Consider the following 12,758-nt stretch of genomic DNA (forward strand, 5'->3'; position numbering starts at 1 on the left):
TTTTAGAGCATATCAAAGGTGCCTCTCCACAGTAAAGATGGGGGTTGGAATAGAAAGCCTCCTTAGATAATGACCGCAGGGTGCCCGGTTGCTAGGACAGAGCAAGTATCCAGCCTCACCAAACAGCTCCCAAAAACGGTTTTAATTGATGAATAAAATACAATGCAAAATAGCAAATTGATTCAATATGAGAATAAAAAAATAGAATAAAATAGAAAGTCCACAGGTCCTACGCGTTTCGTTCTTATGCAAGAACTTCCTCAGGGACCAGATAATAAAACAATGATTAAGATTCATGCATCAAAAAATCAATTCAACAAACAGTTTCAAACATACTGCTTTAAATAGGGCTAACCCTTAAAGTTCATTGGAGTAATCGATGGGCGTCTTCACCTTCTAGCTTCTTTCATTTGCTCTGGGAATTCCTTCCATCTGTGGCAAATTACCGGTGTAATGAAACTTCCGCCGGCTGTTTAGGATGACTTCCGCGTTCATACACGTGATGCGCTTGCGTTCCAGTGAAAATGGCCGAGCGTTCCAAGGGGTAAGGATGTGAGAAAACTCATCATCTCCCCCTCTGGTCGCCAGAAGAAAAACGCCAATACATCTAAATAAAAAACTTGTTACTAAGCAGTATAATGCACTAACGAATTACATCTCATAATTCATATAAAATAATGAAGTCTAACTCTTATTTATACAACACAGTGGAGCTCCCTATCATAGCATCCCACTTGTTTATATATATTTTTATAAAACATGATTAAATGTATATTTCATTATATTAATTTCGCCTGCAAAGTATAATTGAATGTGTGTTTCCTTGTATTAATTTCACCTCAATACGGTGATAAGGTACTAAGATATCAGAAATTATGTAATAAACATTATTTATTTTTTCATATTTATTTTTCTATGAGAGCTCGTTTATCAAGTTTACTTTACAAACAGTGTCGACAGTAACATTAGATTTATATAAGGAAAAAGATAATAATAATAAAAAAATTTGGTTTATCATAACAAACACACACAATCAGGTATCCAATTACCAATCCATGCTGTGCTGATATATTATCCTTAATTCAGTGCTATAAATGGCTATGCTCATCTCAAAATTAATAATAATTTCTTCCAAATAATGCAGAAGAAAGTTGGAATATATAAGAAACATAGAGGTTAACATCCCAGGAAGCACACTAGATCCATATCTAAATTAAGGCCTCTTGGCGATAATGTTCCTAATTCGTGGATCCAGTATGTCTCCCTCTGTGCCAATTTTCTTTCCCTATTTCCCCCCTCCAATGAGGCAACACTCGCTCTATACCCATACATCGCAGCTGTTTCAAAGAAAAAAGGGGGCAATTGTTACAATGGAGGGGAACAGAATGAGTATCCAATTTCTTTTTGATATTGTTAATATGTTCTAACAACCTTACTTTAAGACATCTTTTTGCACGACCCACGTATTGGCTGCCACATGGACACTGGAGTAAATACACCACGAAGTCCGAGCGGCAACCAATACCTGTCCGTATAGGATAAGGGCGATGATGACAAGAGCTGAGAAAAGTAGTGGCCTGACTCGTATTGACCTGATAACATGCTTTACATGATTGACACCCTTTAAAACCGTTGGTCTGGATCTGGGTATTAATACTGTTCTTTCTTTTTAAGGCATAGCTGGGGGCTAAAATGTTTTTAAGATTTTTTCTTCTTTTATACACTATATTTGGTTTAGTCGATAGGAGGCTCCCCAATAGGGGGTCTTCCAAAAGAATACTCCAGTATTTTTGTAAACTTTTTCTAATTTTCTGATGATCACTATAGAATTGGGTGAAAAAGGCTTGTTGAAAGTTACCTCTTTTATTATCCCATTTTTTTGGATTCTCAATTAATAGTTCATTTCTATTAATTTTAGATATGTCATGTATCTCTCTTTTAATTATTTTGTGACCATAACCTTTATGTATCAATTTGCCAGCTATATGTTGCGACTGAATATGGAAATCTTTAGTATGGGAACAGTTACGTCGAACTCTCATCAATTGTCCTCTGGCTATGCCTTTAAACCAGGGTTGATGATGGCAACTTTTTTGGTGGACGTAACTGTTCCGATCTGTGGGTTTAAAGAAACATTTTGTTTCAATTTCATTTCCTTCACCCAAAAGGGTCAAATCCAAGAAATTGATCTCTTTACGATTCCATATTGGTGACAATTTTAAATTGTAATTGTTCTGTTTCAGATGTTGAACAAAGGACATAAACTGAGACTCCGACCCTTTCCAGACTATGATTACATCGTCGATGTAGCGACGCCACAGGACCAGGTTCTCCACCCAGTCATGCCCCAACCACACACAGAGGTCTTCCCATCTGCGCATGTAAATGTTGGCATAACTGGGGGCGAACCTTGTCATCATCGCCCTTATCCTATACGGACAGGTATTGGTTGCCGCTCGGACTTCGTGGTGTATTTACTCCAGTGTCCATGTGGCAGCCAATACGTGGGTCGTACAAAAAGATGTCTTAAAGTAAGGTTGTTAGAACATATTAACAATATCAAAAAGAAATTGGATACTCATTCTGTTCCCCTCCATTGTAACAATTGCCCCCTTTTTTCTTTGAAACAGCTGCGATGTATGGGTATAGAGCGAGTGTTGCCTTATTGGAGGGGGGGAAATAGGGAAAGAAAATTGGCACAGAGGGAGACATACTGGATCCACGAATTAGGAACATTATCACCAAGAGGCCTTAATTTAGATATGGATCTAGTGTGCTTCCTGGGATGTTAACCTCTATGTTTCTTATATATTCCAACTTTCTTCTGCATTATTTGGAAGAAATTATTATTAATTTTGAGATGAGCATAGCCATTTATAGCACTGAATTAAGGATAATATATCAGCACAGCATGGATTGGTAATTGGATACCTGATTGTGTGTGTTTGTTATGATAAACCAAATTTTTTTATTATTATTATCTTTTTTCCTTATATAAATCTAATGTTACTGTCGACACTGTTTGTAAAGTAAACTTGATAAACAAGCTCTCATAGAAAAATAAATATGAAAAAATAAATAATGTTTATTACATAATTTCTGATATCTTAGTACCTTATCACCGTATTGAGGTGAAATTAATACAAGGAAACACACATTCAATTATACTTTACAGGCGAAATTAATATAATGAAATATACATTTAATAATGTTTTATAAAAATATATATAAACAAGTGAGATGCTATGATAGGGAGCTCCACTGTGTTGTATAAATAAGAGTTAGACTTCATTATTTTATATGAATTATGAGATGTAATTCGTTAGTGCATTATACTGCTTAGTAACAAGTTTTTTATTTAGATGTATTGGCGTTTTTCTTCTGGCGACCAGAGGGGGAGATGATGGGTTTTCTCACATCCTTACCCCTTGGAACGCACGGCCATTTTCACTGGAACGCAAGCGCATCACGTGTATGAACGCGGAAGTCATCCTAAACAGCCGGCGGAAGTTTCATTACACCGGTAATTTGCCACAGATGGAAGGAATTCCCCGAGCAAAGGAAAGAAGCTAGAAGGTGAAGACGCCCATCGATTACTCCAATGAACTTTAAGGGTTAGCCCTATTTAAAGCAGTATGTTTGAAACTGTTTGTTAGATTGATTTTTTTGATGCATGAATCTTAATCATTGTTTTATTATCTGGTCCCTGAGGAAGTTCTTGCATAAGAACGAAACGCGTAGGACCTGTGGACTTTCTATTTTATTCTATTTTTTTATTCTCATATTGAATCAATTTGCTATTTTGCATTGTATTTTATTCATCAATTAAAACCGTTTTTGGGAGCTGTTTGGTGAGGCTGGATACTTGCTCTGTCCTAGCAACCGGGCACCCTGCGGTCATTATCTAAGGAGGCTTTCTATTCCAACCCCCATCTTTACTGTGGAGAGGCACCTTTGATATGCTCTAAAAACGCTTGGAATTTGTGAGTGTATTGTCACACCTTACAACTTGATTTCGTTTTAAACAATATTGCACTACGTTTTCTATCTTTCATTATAGGCATTTCAGCGACATCCCAAAACCCTATCTCCTGACTCTGAGATATCTATATTATATGGTTACCAACTGGGAGGCAACTGTGGGATGCTGTTTTGTACCTATAAGTTAAGTTATTTTAATATATTTGTGTTTGCATTAACCTTTATTTTTGGTGGTTTGCAATTGTTCTTCTTATACTATCATGTATAATCCTGTATGTACATATTTATACTGTAGTCCCCATCCACCGCCCATGGGTTCCTCCTCATATGTAATTTAAAACTCCCATCTCACTATCCATGGGTAGAGGACAGTAGCATGCCTCTCCCATGTTTATTTATTTATAAGCCCCCATCCACTGCTAGGTTTTTAACCACAGCATTTCTAGGGGCTTTAACTGTTACCAGTCAATGCCTGCCGGCTGTTTAACAAAGATATTGCAAACTGTGGCATGGTTTGTGGGGACATAAGGAAGAAATAAACCTCCCTATAATTAGATTAAGGTCACGTGGATCTCAAATTTCCTTTTATTATTATTTTTTAAATTCTTTATTTATCATCAGCTCTCCAGCGTGCGTAAGCATAGAAACAGTCGCCACTATAATGAGGCTACTGGCGTACATACCGCAGTCGCAGGGGTCGCAGCTGCGACCGGGTCCGTCACTCCAGGGGGCCTGACCGCCCCCCGTGGCGGACCCCTGCGACTTGGTACCCGCCGCCATGTGTTGCGGCTCAATCCTGCATAGCAAACCGCCGGGGCCGCACATGAAGGGGCGCATCGGGTGGCCTATGCTGTTAGAGAGATGTATATGGATTTTCAGGGGGGCCAGGCAGCACTGCGGCACTTTAACAGCGCAACCGGGCCGCCTGTGATGACAGCAGACAGAGCTGGGAGGAAGTGACTGCCCCGGTCACTCCTCCCAGCTATCAGAGAGCCGTGCGGGAGGAAGGAGGAGGGAGTCAGAGTGGGAACTCTGACACCCATCAGGCTGAGCCCCCACTGGACCCCAGGGAAAGGTAGGAAATAGTAGGGTGACTTAAACATTTTGTATGTGTGTGTGTTTGTATGTATGTGTCTCTATGTGTGTGTGTATGTGTGTGTCTCTGTATGTATGTGTCTCAGATACATACATACATACATACAGAGACACCTACAGACACACACACATACAGAGACACACACACATACAGAGACACACACACATACAGAGACACACACACATACAGAGACGCACACATACACACACATATAGACACATACATACAGACAGTATGTATGTGTATGTGTCTCTGTATGTGTGTGTGTATGTCTGTCGGGGGTGTGTGTGTCTGTATGTGTGTTTGTCTGTATGCATGTGTGTCTGTATGTATGTGTGTGTCGGGGGTGTATGTGTCTGTCTGTATGTATCTGTGTGTATGTGTCTCTGTATGTATGTATGTGTCTGTGTGGAGGGCCAATGGATCGGGGGGGGGCATGGATCAGTTTCGCACCAGCCCCATGGATTGCATGTACGCCACTGATTCAGGTATTGGTACATTATAATGCATCTCAGGTTGGCTTGGCGGGGAGCTGAGTGTTTTATGTTTTTCTGTAACTAAGGGGCTGTGCGAGTTTGTCCCTTCTAAATCTGCCCATGGGAAATCTCGCTGTACTATCAAGATGGCAAATGTGTCATCGTTTGCGCTGTATCTGTTGTGGGTCTAAGGCACAATAGAGAGTTATGTGGGCCAGCAACTGCTAAAAGGGAAAGTGAATAGGTAACGGGACTAGGGTACATAGTTAATGTGGGATTCCAGCAAAAATATTACGTGGACTTCACGTTGTAAACGAGAAGCCTATTGTCCCATGGTGACGCAGCACGTGTTATCGATGCACTTCAGGGTAACTGGCCCTACATTAAGTATAAGTACACTTCTTGACTTTTCTCATGGTGTGTTATGCTTGGGCTGCGGTCTTGGAGGAGGTGGGGTGGGGTGGGGTGGGGAGGTGGGGGTCCGGGAGCCCTAAGAGCAGTTTGGATAATCTTATTTTTTAGTTTTGTTCCAGGTGAGAAAAAGTAAAATAAGGGTTCCTAACATAAGTAAAACTAACGTTGAACCACTTTCAACAATAGAGAGAAAGTAATAGTAAATGCGAATATTCCTTGTTTCAAGTAGTAGCAGCCGCATACATGTTAGTTCTTTGCCCCCCTGGGTACGAACGGTACGATCTTTGCTGGCTCCCATATGTTTGTCGCTGTGGTCAGTTCTGAAGAGCCCGCGACCTGCAAGGAGTCCTCTGGCAGGTTGGGTGTGCTCAGAAGAGCAGCTGCTCCTCGCAGATCTAAGACAGAGTGTACAGTGCCACCTTGTATGATTTGCAGAGCCCGAGGTAAGCACCAGCGGTACCGAACCTTGTGCTGCTGGAGCAGTGTCGTTAACAGCTGAAGGGATCTCCACCATTGTAGAGTGTCCCCTGACATGTCGGACTAGAAGGAGAGACTTGTGTTTTCAAAGTCATAGGTGGTAGTCCCCTTGAGAGCTGTCAGCACCAATGTCTGCAGAACCACGGAACCACACTACTAGGTCTCTGGGGGCCGACTCTGGCGCCCTCTGGGGCTTCAGGACCCTAAAGACTGCATCCAGGGTAATGGTCTTGGCTTGCTAAGGGCCAGCAGTGTTACTAATAACCTCCGCATGAGGTGTGGGAGTTCCATAGTGGGGATGTCCTTAGATACCCCTCTAACTTTTAAATGGTTGCGTCGCCGCTGGTCCTCAAGCAATGCAAAACGCTGTTCATACTTTGTTTGCTGCATCTTGAGTGCCAGCACTTCAGTTTGCAGTTACGCGATGGATTGTGAGTGTTTGTTGATAGAGGCCTCCACCGCCCCAATGTGGCCTGTCATGTCTGTGAGATCTGTGCCAAGTTGGGGTATATCCACTTGAAGTACTTTTTGCAATTCCCCCAGCATGGTCTTCAATGTGGCCGTGTTCACAGGCCCTGCATCACCAATCTAGGGGGCTGATTGCGGTAAGCTTGAGTGAAGCAATCCGCCTGTGTTGTCTGTCAGGCTGAAATCTTCAGAGGAGTCTGAGTAATCCTTGAGGTCGGCGGCCATCTTTGTCATATTAACGCTCTGTCTTGGTCTGTCTGGCTTCTATTTTTCTTCCCATGTTGGATAGGTGACTGAGGGTTGTTATTCTCAGCAACAGGGGTGAGGGAAACCGTAGTTAATATAAGCGAGGAACCCATTGATTGTGCGTCTGCTCAGGCCAGTCTACAAGCCCTGCTCCCCTTGCTTTTATTATTTTGTTCATTTTGTTTCTTTCTTGGTACTGCCAAGGATCATATTGCCATTGGGCAAATCGTTAAGATATTTAAAGTTTTGGCCTATCCAGGCTCAGAGTTCAGCTGTCCAGTGTCAGGATACTAGTTGATCCAGCACGCAGAATTGTGTCACACCAAGGACTAAAGGTAACGTCTTACTGGGCCTTAGAATGTCCGGACTTAACGTACCAGAGAATAGTCAGGATACTTGCCGAGGTCATGGATTCAGAGGGAGACACAACGATAAAGGAAAAGCCAAAAGTCAAAGATACCAGAAGTCAGGGAAGTCAAAACGAAGCCAAAGTCGAAAACTCAGGAACACTCTCTCTGATAACCTACTAAGGGAAACCATGACAGGGCAATGAGGAAAAGGAAAAAAGAGTTTAAATAAGCCTCCTTCAGATCCGATTGGCTGTATCCGGCCTTTGACCCCAGAACGTGCGTGCGCGTCTTTTGCGTGACATCACATGCACGCTGACTCCGTCAATACCTCGAGTGGACGGATCTGCAGCGGCCGGCGTCCTTCAACATGCCGCCGGAGTCAGATACACCGGTACAGGGCTGCTGAGTGGCACTTCCGTCAATGCCAGAAAGGCATTTGCCATTACAGACACTACGAGGTGAGGATGAACATGTTACATCCAGAAGGCTGCAAGTCATACCCAACTCTGGTTTGTTCAAAGGCAGAATTGAAAAACTGACATTGACACGGATACGTTTTGTGTTCAGTATCAGACTTTAGTGAATAACAGTCCTTTCTTAGGTGGACATCTTATCAGTGATGTTAGTTGCATCATGGACACACTCGCTGCTGGCCTAATCCACCCACCCCCTAATTTTAGAGCCAAACTTGATAAGTCTGTGTTGGGAAAAATCGACTACTGCATAGGCAAAGACAGACACATTTGAAAAGTTTTAAAAGTTGACCAGTGCAATAAAAAGTTGCAAAACCTATCAATTTTCAAAGTGCCAGGAAAAGACAAGACCTAACTCATAAAGTGTAGGTCATTACTTAAATGAACGGAAACAAGAGAATACAGGAAAGATAGATGTGACTGTGTTCTATCTTTATGATCGGAGGTTATCGGAGGCATCCAGACCACTTCATCTCATTGAAGTGATCTGGATTCAGTGTTCCTGTCCCCTTAAACAGGGGTGTTCAGAATACAAAACTGAATCCCTAACACTTTATCACCGTGTTGAATTTACAGATTTAAAAGTTAATGCAAGCTCAATCTCCAACATTGCATATACATTTTGAACCAAATCCAATTTATTTTTAAATTCACTAATATTAAGTGTCCTGGATAAACTACCTATGTATATTCATTAAGAAAATACATTTTGGTGAATTCAAATGTCTGATGTTTTGTCCTAAGCTTTGCTACTTGGTTTTCATTTTTGCCAAAATTTCCAGTCTAATGAATACCCCTTCACATTTCTAAAACCCTAAGGGTTACTTTCTGAAATGTTGGAAATTCATCAAGGAATTGCAAATTCTGGTCTAAAATTTGAAATTCACTTTTCAATTATGCCATAGATCTCTTGATTCCGTGATAATCCAGTATTTTGTCATGCCACCACAAGTTTAACATTTCTAACTGCTTGGGTTTTGCTGTGACTATATTAGAGTTGGAGAATTTTCTAGATCTGCTATTTAGCTTAAATGTTGCCGTTCATCGTTTAATTTTGCCGCAGCGCATTGCTTAGTGAATAACCCTCTGCCTTTCTAAGCAAATCTTCATGACACCAGGTTTGATGTCAGCCTAAACATTCTGACGTTTCAGAACACTCTAATAATAAACAAAATAAATAATTCCTCTCATAAATAAATTAGGTGAGAGACTGAAGGGCAGTAAATGAGGATTACACTGTTTGTCTTTGGCCAGTCTGAGTAAAAAAGTGTCTCCCCCTCCCCCTCTCTTTTAAGACAGCCCCTGTCCTATCCTGCCTGCGCTGTGTGCCGCGGAGTGCGCTTTGCAGACGGTCCCTGGCTGGGGTGTGTGTTGTGTATTGGCAGCGGGGCGGCTCCGACTCCCTGACGCCAGTGAGACCAGATCAATCCAGGCAGCCGGGGAGAGAGGAGGAGGAGGGAGCCTCACATCCCGGGCTGCTGAGAGGCATGCGAGCCTCTGGCTACATTGTTACCGAGAGACATTCTACAGCCCTGTAACAAGCGCTAACGTTCTACCCGCTGCCAGGTAAACCTCCTGGGAATGACCAGCTCTGTAAACGAGTCCTCTCCCTTAGCATGTTCCCCTCACCCCCCTTCTCCCGTCCCACAGGGTCACCGGCCTTTAGTCGCCCTATCTAACTGGCCCCTTAAAGTTTCTGTGCTCTTTGTAACTCTGGGGGATTTGGATGTTCCGTAGTGCTGTTTGGAATGTTTCGTTGTTTAGTTGGGTTGTTGGGATTCCCACTTTTTCTAAAGCCATGAGATTTCTCCCCCCCCCCCCCCCCCCCCCATGTCTGTCTCCCTCTCTTGGACTCACATGGGGCCCCTTCAGGGTACATGGGATCTGTGGCACAATGCGCCCTGTAATCTATTCCTGGGATTCAGTACCGGTTTAATGGCCGGGTAGTTGGTATTTGAGGAGCAGCCCCGGGATGGTGGGGGAATTCGCCTCCAGTGGATGGGTGGAAGGGAGGGGGGCAGCGATGGCGCCTGTACTGCAAAGTGCCTGTGTGAAAGTTTTCTGCCTGATCCCTAATTCTGGAACCAGGCGGGATCGCCTTCCTACACTCTTCAAATAGTTTCTCATGGTTCTACTTTTTCCCATATCCTGGATGCCTCTAATTTCTCGTACACAGTAACTTTAATTTTTATTTTTTTGAGCAGATTCATCACATTTTACCAAACGAGGAATATATATATATATATATATATATATATATTTTTTTTTCCCCCGTACCGTGGTGAATATTATTTTTCTTTTCATATGCTTAGCACTTCCATTTAACTTAAAAACACTCGCAATTTAAATAGTGTAGTTACGATTGTCCCGTCTTCTGTGTTTTTCTGGTATTTTTGTTATTTTATTTCTAGCTTACAAAGTTGGATTTCTTAATTGTGTTCCTCTTTGTCCATGTAGACTCAAAAGCGACAAAATAACAAGGTGGCTTCTTAAGCTTGCTTCCAGGAGGGAACAATACAAGAGTTTGAGTTTTCCATGTGTAAGCCAATTGCATCAGTCTGGAAGCTTTTTAAGGTGTTCCTTGGGGGATATGTTTCAAGACTCTTTGGCTGCTGGATCGCTGGTTACTGTGGAAATCATTTCAAGCCTTTAGTTTTGAAAGGTTGTAGCCCTATCCTTGTCTGGTAATTCTGAGCCTTTGACTATGTCTCCAGAGGATTGGTTAAAGGCAGGATCAAATTACCTCTGAGGGCACTGGGCTGTCCTTACTGAGATTTCTGACCTCTGATAGCTACACATGCAATTGTTTGTGTAATTCTGTGCATAAATGTATAATACAGTTAATCTTATTTGTTTCCTCTACATGCAAGGATTGTCTAACATTTCTGCGACCCTTACTTGGTTTCTTTCTGTGCAATAATAATTACACTGCCTCATTGTAGATGGCAGCTTTAATTTCATGTTGATCCTATGTATGTAGTTCTAAAAACTATGCTTTAATTTTTTTAGGAACATTATTGTTAAACCCAGCACCCAGGCTCTCCACGTTCATATTTATTGATTCAGCCTCCTCACCTTGTGTTAACGCATTTCATTTATAGTTGTGCAGTGACAAATCTGCGACTAAGAAGCTTTAAATTTGTGTATTTAATACTCATTCTCTTTAAAACAAATTAACTTTAAACATGGGTAATGCAGAGTTGATTGGTAGAAAACCACAATTGGTTAAATTTCGGAGTTGTTTATAGACCACAATTAACCCATTTTCTATCGATTTTTGATGAGCATTTGCAATGCAGTACTATTTGTCACGTGAATTCTGGTAGCAGAGAGGCTAGACTTTAAGTGATGTGTCTGGCTATCAGTTTGCAGTGTTTGTCCACTTTATAGAAGTTTTATTTTAACCAGGAAAAGCAGTTCTTATTTAGTTTTAAACGATAAAGTACATTTGCTTCCTGACTGTTAATTTTTGCATGTCTATATTTGTGCATTAAAAGAACAATACACTTTAACTTTTTTTTTTAATCCAGTGGTTCTAGAATAAAGATTGGATGCCCCTTCCCCCAACTGTTGTTGAGCGGCAACTTCTCTGTGTTAGTCTGTTATTCTTCTCAGATTAGGAATTCAATTAGTTCTTCCTGTTACAATCCTCATGGATTTATGATAAAGTCAGAGAGGACAAATAGTTTCTTAGGTTGAATCAGTGGTTTGTTACATTAGGCAAGAGATTCATACACTTTGAACAATAATAAGATATTGCTGACCTGTTCAAAAGCCAAATGCAGTTTATTAACAATATATGTAAACCTTTGTGTCTGTAGAAAATTAAATGTCTGTTACGCTTTTCTATGGTTGTGTTATACTACTGCCACCATATTCCTAGCATCTTCAAGACCAAACCAAACATGTTTTTTACTTTATTAATCTAGACTGTGTTACTAAGGCCTTTGGCTGTTGGAACTCATTTAGGATTTAGCCTGCTAACTGCAATGGAACCCTTAATGCAAATAACCCTAAAAGAAAACGCGTTTCATTGAGTCTAGCTGAGCATCATGCAATTTTTATTTTGAGAATTGTAACACTGCATGTTTTTGTATCAGTGAACCAAAGCATTTTTGTTTGTTCAATTAATCATACCCTACAAATCTACCAGGTTTCTCATCACCTTTTGTTTCTGTTTACTTTAATTTGTCATTAACTTTTTTTTTTTTTTTTATCTAATTGTTTTACAGCAAGTTGGTATGTGCTGGTGCATTTATAAATATGGTTTCATTTGTAGAAACAGACTTTTTGGCACATTTTTAAAATGCATATGGAAGCTCTCCTGTTAACCTGGTTATATACCCACTAATGAGTTACTTTAGGTATTGTTTAGTGTTTTTGGTTTGTTACTTGTGTAAATGGGGAAACAATTTTTATAGCTGCAATTAATCTGTATTTATCTATACACTATAAAATCCACTGATATTATGGTTTGGAGTGAGGCAAGGCTTTTGTGAGATTTCGACAATGTAATATATGATTATTTTTTTTAAGTCAGACTTGTAGTTGTGTGTGTGTGTGTGCGCTCTCACATGACTTCCACAGTTTTGAGACTAAAATGGAAAGCTATATTATATATGCTTAATAAATAACTGCACGAATGGTTATCAGAATATTTTAGTATTTTGATTATTTATAAGCCCATCTCTGTGGCTCCTGAAATTTAGCTACAAATGCTTTATTTATTCATTAGAAGTTTGATGGTTCAGTATCTATTTTTGATTAGGACATCCAA

General features: G+C 40.8%; 1 protein-coding gene across 2 annotated transcripts in view; it reads left to right on the forward strand.

The window, feature by feature from the left end:
• Window positions 1–9,331: 9,331 nt before the first annotated feature.
• SMAD1 (SMAD family member 1) overlaps window positions 9,332–12,758 on the forward strand; it is a 57,837-nt gene continuing 54,410 nt past the window's right edge. Inside the window, exon 1 of one of the 2 annotated variants that reach the window (XM_063458478.1) lies at window positions 9,332–9,547. The gene's annotated coding sequence lies outside the window, so the exon portion shown is untranslated. The remainder of the gene's footprint in view (window positions 9,548–12,758) is intronic. The other variant, XM_063458477.1, reaches the window with a different exon arrangement.

Source organism: Pelobates fuscus, chromosome 6 (assembly GCF_036172605.1).
Source record: "Pelobates fuscus isolate aPelFus1 chromosome 6, aPelFus1.pri, whole genome shotgun sequence".
NCBI classification, from domain to species: domain Eukaryota; kingdom Metazoa; phylum Chordata; class Amphibia; order Anura; family Pelobatidae; genus Pelobates; species Pelobates fuscus.